Source organism: Lepidochelys olivacea (genome assembly GCF_965140295.1).
Source record: "Lepidochelys olivacea isolate rLepOli2 genome assembly, chromosome: 9".
NCBI classification, from domain to species: Eukaryota; Metazoa; Chordata; order Testudines; family Cheloniidae; genus Lepidochelys; species Lepidochelys olivacea.
This window is the reverse complement of record NC_140419.1, coordinates 76704763-76712639: the sequence shown is the minus strand read 5'-3', so window position 1 is coordinate 76712639 and position 7877 is coordinate 76704763.

The window sequence follows — 7877 nt, the reverse complement described above, 5'->3', positions numbered from 1 at the left end:
TTTCTATGCTCCCGCTATCATCTCTGACCCTGAGGTTATCGCAGATTGGAAGGTGAAAAAAACGCACTTGCGATGACATGTTTTCCAAGCTCATGCAGTCCTCCCGCACTGATAGGGCACAGCTTAATGCATGGAAGCATTCAGTGGCAGAGGCCAGGAAAGCATTAAGTGACTGCGATGAGCAGAGGCAGCAGGCGATGCTGAGGCTAATGGGGGAGCAAACGGACATGATGAGGCATCTGGTGGAGCTGCAGTAAAGTCAGGAAGAGCACAGACCCCCGCTGCACCCATTGTATAACTGCCTGCTCTCCTCCTCAAGTTCCATATCCTCCTCACCCAGACACCCAAGAACGCAGGGGGTTGGGGGGGGGAGGCTCTGGGCACCCAGCCACTCCACTCCAGAGGGTGGTCCAAGCAACAGAATGCTGTCATTCAAACAGTTTTGATTGGTAGAGTGGCTACAATAAGCAATGCGGCCTTGTCCTTACCTCCTCCCCCACCCCCACCCGGGCTACCTTGTCAGTTATCTCACTTTTTTTTTTTAATTAATAAAGAAAAAATGCATGGTTTCAAAACAATAGTTACTTTATTTCCTTTGCCAGCTGTGATCAAAGGGGGGAAGTTGGTTGGCTTACAGGGAATTAAAATCAACAAAGGGGGCGGTTTTGCAGCAAGGAGGAACACACACAACTGTCACACCATAGCCTGGCCAGTCATGAAACTGGTTTTCAAAGCCTCTCTGATGCGCAGCACGCCTAGCTGTGCTCTTCTAATCGTCCTGGTGTCTGGCTGCTCAAAATCGGCCACCAGGTGATTTGCCTTAACCTCCCACCCCACCATAAATGTCTCCCCCTTACTCTCATAGATATTATGGAGCACACAGCAAGCAACAATAACAATGGGAATGTTGGCTGCGCTGAGGTCTAACCTTGTCAGCAAACAGTGCCAGCGAGCTTTTAAACGTCCAAAGGCACATTCTACCACCATTCTGCACTTGCTCAGCCTATATTTGAACTGCTCCGTACTATTGTCCAGGCTGCCTGTGTACGGCTTCATGAGCCATGGGAGCAAGGGGTAGGCTGGGTCTCCAAGGATAACTATTGGCATTTCAACATCCCCAACAGTAATCTTCTAGTCTGGGAAGTAAGTCCCTTCTTGCAGCTGCTCAAACATCCCGGAGTTCCTAAAGACGCGAGCGTCATGCACCTTTCCCGGCCATCCCATGTTAATGTCGGTGAAACATCCCTTGTGATCCACCAGTGCTTGCAGCACCATTAAGTACCCCTGGCGGTTTAAGTACTGGTTGGCAAGGTGGTCCAATGCCAAGATAGGGATATGCATTCCATCTATCGCCCCACGACAGTTAGGGAACCCCATTGCAGCAAAGCCATCCAGGATGACCTGCACATTTCCCAGAATCACTACCCTTGATAACAGAACATCAGTGATTGCATTGGCTACTTGGATCACAGCAGTCCCCACAGTAGATTTGCCCACTCCAAATTGATTCCTGACTGACCGGTAGCAGTCAGGCGTTGCAAGTTTCCACAGGGCTCTCACCACTCACTTCTCAACTGTCAGGGCAGCTCTCATCTTGGTATTCCTGTGCTTCAGGGCGGGGGAAAGCAACTCACAAAGTTCAAGGAAAGTGGCCTTACGCATGCGAAAGTTTTGCAGCCACTGGGAATTATCTCATACCTGCAACACTGAGCGGTCCCACCAGTCTGTGCTTGTTTGCTGGGCCCAGAATCAGCGTTCCACTCTATCAACCAGCCCACTGCTGCCATGATGTTCCAATTATCACAGCCCATGCTTTCAGGAACATCTGTGTCCATGTCCTCCTCCCAATCATCCTCATGCTGGTGTCTCTTAGCCACGTTCTGCACATACTGCAGGATAATGCACGAGGTGTTTACAATGTTCACAACAGCAGCGGTGAACTGAGCAGGCTCCATGCTTGCCGTCTGCACGGGTAACCCAGGAAAAAAGGCGCAAAACAATTGTCTGCCGTTGCTTTCATGGAGGGAGGGAGGAAGGGGAGATTGACGACATATACCCAAAACCACCCACAACAATGTTTTTGCCCCATCATGCATTGGGAGCTTAACCCAGAATTCCAATAGGAAGTGGAGACTGTAGGGACTGTGGGATAGCTACCCACAGTGCACTGCTCCATGAGTTGATGCTAGCCACGGCATTGAGGACACACTCCACCGACTAAATGCGCTTAGTGGGGACATACACAATCAACTGTCTAAAATCAATTTCTAAAGATTGATTTCTATAAAATCAACCAAATTTTGTAGTGTAGACATACCCTAAGTCAGTTTTGCTCTGCAAAAGAATGATTTTCATTTATTCAATGTTTGAGAAGATTTTTATAGGAAATTTCCAGTCTAGAATATTTTCCCCCAATTTGCTACTGAATGGGAGGGAGGAAAATAGGAGAGGAAAGTTAGAGGTCAGGGGGAAGATTTTTTTTTAAAATAGACAAATTTAGAACCATTTTTTCATGAAAATGTCTGAGTTTGAATAAAAGGTCTTTTTTCAACAAAAACCTTTTTCATTCAAAAATCTTTTGATCAGCTCAACCCGGTCTTGTGAACTTAATGAGAGGAATCTCCCATCAAATCTATTTATGGGTTTCCCATTTCTCTCATCACCATGGTCTCCCCGAGGGCTTGATCCTGCAAAGTGCTGAGTACTCTAGTCTTGATCCAGCAAATCACTTAAGCATGGGAGTAGTTCCATTGAAGTTAATAGGACAGTAGGCGTATGAAATAAGCATATTGAACATTAAACACATCAGTAGATTAAGGGCTTGGCTACACTTGCGAGTTAGAGTGCATTAAAGTAGCCCTGGGTGCCCTAGCTCGCTACCAGTCCACACTGGCAAGGCACGTAGAGCGCTCTGACTCCACGGCTAGAGCGCTCCTGGTACTCCACCTCGGTGAGAAGATTAATGCTTGCTGCAACTTGGCTGAAATGCCTGGGTGTCAGTGTGAAGGAGGTGTTGCTTTACTGTGCTCTGATCAGCCTCCGGAAATGTCCCATAATCCCCTTAAGTCAAGTGGCCCCTCTTGTTATTGTTTTGGAATCGCTGCAGGAATGCGGATATGCCCTTTGAAAGTTCCCTTTCTGACAGCCAGCTGCTTATCTGCTCCGAGACAAAGCAACCATTAGTGTGGAATGCTGTGTGTGAGAGAGGGAGGCGGGGGAAAGGAGGAGGAGGGTCTGCTGCTGTCTGAACTTACAAGACAGCATGCTGACATGCTCTCAGCCCCCCAAAAACCCAGTCTCTCCCCCCCATACATACAATACATTCCCTGTCACACTCCACCCCACCCCAATTTGAAAAGCACATTGCAGTCACTTGCATGCTGGGATAGCTGCCCATAATGCACCACTCCCAATGCATATTTAAAAAAAAACCAATATTTTAATAAACAAAGTAAGCTCCTTGGGCCAAGGGTTGTGATTTCTATAGGTTTGTGCAGCATCTAATGCAATCAGGACCCATCCTTGATTGGTTCCTGAGAGTACAATTGTCCTGCTCATAAAACATCCAAATTTGCGAGTAGAACCAAATATCAGTTTTCTCTTGGTAGGTTAAAGATATGGAAGTGATACTAGATAAACATGAGATGATCATACTGAGATACTACCCTAGTGAAAGCTCTTATTCAAGTAAGTTTTATCTTCAACCCAGAATTGTAACATTACTCTCCTCTGTTCAAAACAACATTCCAGATACTGTTCTTAACTAAGCCTGACCTTCTAGCACTTCCCTGACGCATCTGACAATGTTCTTTACTCACTGATTTTTTTTTATGTGCATTGTACAAAGGTTAGCCCATTTTTATCTTTTGAGCATACTCTGTAAGTGGTTTAAATAGGAACATAGAGTCTTTATTTAAAAGCAATAACATGCCCGAGTTACATAACTTCAGCTAGTTCCTCTTAAACATCTTTCCAAACAACCTCTCTCTCTTACATAGTACTTTATCTTAAGCTTAATTATGATGAAAAGAAATTCTTTAAAGAGGCTGCCGCTTGCAGGTGAGGAATTTTCATCTTTTTGGGGGTGATCTGTGTGAAATTATCCAGTGTGACAGTCGTCTTCATTAAAACACCACTTATTAAAAAAAGAGAGAGAGCGCATGGTGGTAAAACAGAACAAATGCTTGGCATAACATACCTCATCAGAATACTCTGCAAAACCCAGTGAGGTTAGATCCCTTCGCTTAATCACAAAGAAAAGCAGTAAAATATTACGTCTCAAAAATTAAGACCCCTCTGGCCATACTGATCTCATCTTCACTAGGAAAAAAGTTGTGTTTTTAACATGTGTTAACTTCCTAGTGTAGACAAGGCAGTTGTAGGCACTGTATCCAGAGGTACAGACACTCTTTTCTTAACCTGTGTATTATATAAATTTTATATTGGCTTTAATAATTTTAAATCTATTAACATGTGTTAGTTGGGCAAGGTAAACTCTAGGCCTCCCCCGCCCCCACTCCCCAGTCTGTGTCTTCACTAAAAAAAAAAAAGCAGAGTTAATTAACTCAAGGCAAAATCCTAGTGAAGACATAGTGGTTTGTAGTTTAAACACATTAGCAGGTTGAATTAAAGACTATGGGGGAGTTTATGGTTTAACCTTGATTTGCTAACTCATGAAAATTACTGACTGCTTTATCTTCACTAGGGTTTTACCTTGAGTTAAGAACACACCTTATTTTGCTGAGTGAAGACAAGGCCATAGGGTTTAACTAGGCCAGCTAATTACAACCTTTTGTCTGGATGAGGATTTTAGCCCATTAGTTAACATGTAAGCAACACTATGTTTAAAAATCCACCTTTTTCCAACTGTAGACCGTGTTCAGCCTGATAGTGTCTCTTTGCTATTAAGAAGTCCCCCTATCCTTCACCCAACGTGCTTATGAACAAGTCTCAGTTCCTAGAATTCATTATCCTACCAGGGTGAAGTTACGTCACCATTTCCGCCAAGGGTATTTTATCAGGAGTAACATGTAAAGGCCAGTCTGTCCCCTATGCAAGTACTATTGTCACTCCCATTATTTCAGAGAGGTTCCTGCATCTAGCATTTCATCAGCTACTTTGATCTTCCCGTTGCTATACATTACTCACTTGTCAAGATCACTGATTTTAGTTGTGTCCCCATTGTTCTTGGCTATAGGAGTTAGAAACTGAACATATCTTGCAAGAGAGTGTGATCTATCTGATCACAGAGGTAGCATGGATTCATCAATTTTCCTTTACTAAGGCAATTTACTTTTTAAAAATATGATAATTATGACAGGTTTCAGAGTGGTAGCCATGTTAGTCTCTATCAGCAAAAACAATGACGAGTCCTTGCGGCACCTTAGAGACGAACAAATTTATTTGGGCACAAGCTTTTGTGGGCTAAAACCCACTTCATCAGATGCATGGAGTGATGAAGTGAGTTTTAGCTCACGAAAGCTTATGATAATTATGTTATCTGTAACCCCCACTATTGCCTACATGGTATTGAGGTTAAAACTCATGCTGATGAAGGTACAGATTCACACACGTAACTTTAACAAGTGCTACTAATAGCACATGCCTGCCATGGCCATTTACAAGTAGATGTTAAGTGGAGACTTATTAGAGGCTTCACAAAGGTCAGTAGTACCTCAGCTACATAAACTATTTTAAGTTTGCCACAAGCAGCAGCTTTCTTTCCTTTAGTATACACAGAATAGTGCAAAAGTAGGTTTCGAGATCATGAGTCATCTACTACATGGGATTTATGAGCACATGAGGTAGTTTTCTTGTCAATTTCATAATATTTTCCTCTCTTGCACATAGATTTTCAAAACTTAGCACTAGTTGAAGATATTTTTAAGGGGTCAGGCATGTAGCCTGCATATTAGCTTCAAGACAACTTGTCAACAAGCAAGTATCCCAGCCTATCCCCTGGACAGTGGTTTCACACTGACAGTAGATGTTTTGGTGGACACAGATCTACAATATAAAATAATGACCGTGACCAGGAGTAGAGTTTTCATTTCAGTTATAAGCTTCACTTACTACACTGATTTTTGAAGAATGTCTCAACCACTGAAGTAAGTTATATTGTAGTTTACATTCACTCTACAACATATTCTTTAACAGGGATAAAAGACTAAACACTGCTAAAACACTGTGTAAATGTTAGATACAAGCAATTTTCTTTTAAAAACCAACAGTGTACCAAATGGTTTATATTATGAGAGATCACTATACTTTCAGTATATAAATAGGGGTGTTCATGTTATTTCTTTTGCTAGATGGTTTGTAAAGCAGAATGTCTGCACTGAGACATTATATAAAGTACTTGAGGTTTGGGAAACCTTGAAGTACATAAAACTAGACTATTACTTTCACTGTTATTTTAATAGAAGACTTCAAAATACAAAAATTAGCTTAAAGAGCCATCTACTGGTCAAATGTTTACTTACTACTACATAAAAGTTTAGTGCACACTTTAAAGTAAAGCAAAACTGATGCATTGGTTGCAAACAAGAAATCCTGAGAGAAGGTTTATCGAGACTAGAGATAGACAATTAGACATTTCAGTGCCTAACATTTAGGCTTTTTGTCACCTAGTGGAACTGACAATTCCCAGTTATTTGCTGTGTTGTTGTAGCTGTGCTGGTCCCAGGAGACCAGAGAGACAAGAGAGGTGAGGTAATATCTTTTATTGGACCAACTTCTGCTAGTGAGACAAGTTTCAAGCTGTAGAGCTTTTCTACACAAGCTCAGACCTAAAGAAGAGGTCTGTGTAGCTTGAAAGCTTCTCTTTCACTGGCAGAAGTTGGTTCAATAGAAGATATTACCTCACCCACATTGACACTCTGAACCCAAGGTTAGGTGCCCAAGCTCCTGGTACAATGCAAGGGGAGCATTGGTACCTAAAACAGGGATTCCCAAAAGCCAACAAAATAACTGAGAAATCCCCTAAGCTAGCCAACAGGAAGTGCCTTAAGCCCACACCTCACACAGTGTTAGACATCTATTGTCACTTGGGATGCCTAGCTGGCAATCCTCTCCTGGAGTTAGGAGTCTTACTCAAGATCAGTCTTCCCAAGAAAATTGGGGTGCTGCCAGTACCTTACCGTTCAAACGTTCACCCAGGATGTAGGAGACCCTGCTTAAAATCTCTCCTCTGCCCAATTCAGAGCAGAGACCTCAATCCCTGTACTACCCATTGGGTATAGTCTCTCTCTCTGGCTCAGTGACTATTAAGTATTTCACACAAAATGGAACAGTTCAACAGGAGAGTGCTCTAACCGTCTGAGTTGTTGGTAATAAGGAGGCCACCCCCCCTTCCTGTCTTCGGGGTGGGGGTTAGGTGGGCTCTGAGTACACCTACCAGGTCAGGCCCCACAGGGGAGGTTAGGGGGTTCACAAACTAGGCATTCCTCCTAGGTGGCTTTGTCCCTGCCCACCACCAGAAACTGAAGTGCCTAGGGGATTTTACCAATGGAAAATTAGGTGCTTAAGGCGCCTACAGGGTTAGCTAGCAGCTGAGCAGTGGTTTTGTGAATGCCAGTGGCTTGATGCTGAATTGAGGCACCTCAAGGGACAGTTAGACATTAAATTCCCTTTGTGAATCTAGACCATAGAGCCTAATCCTCCCATCCTTATACCTGTCAATACAAAATGGGCAAGAGTTGTCAAACATTAGGATAAGCTCCAGCCTCATTTTGAAGTGTACAGCTGAAATGTCAATTAATCCTGCAAAACAAAAAAAGGGTTAGATAATCCAGAAACTTGGCTGTAGAGGACTATCAGCACCATCTGCTGCACTGCACGTGCTGCAAGCTGGCAGCCCAAAACAAAGCAAGAAGTCT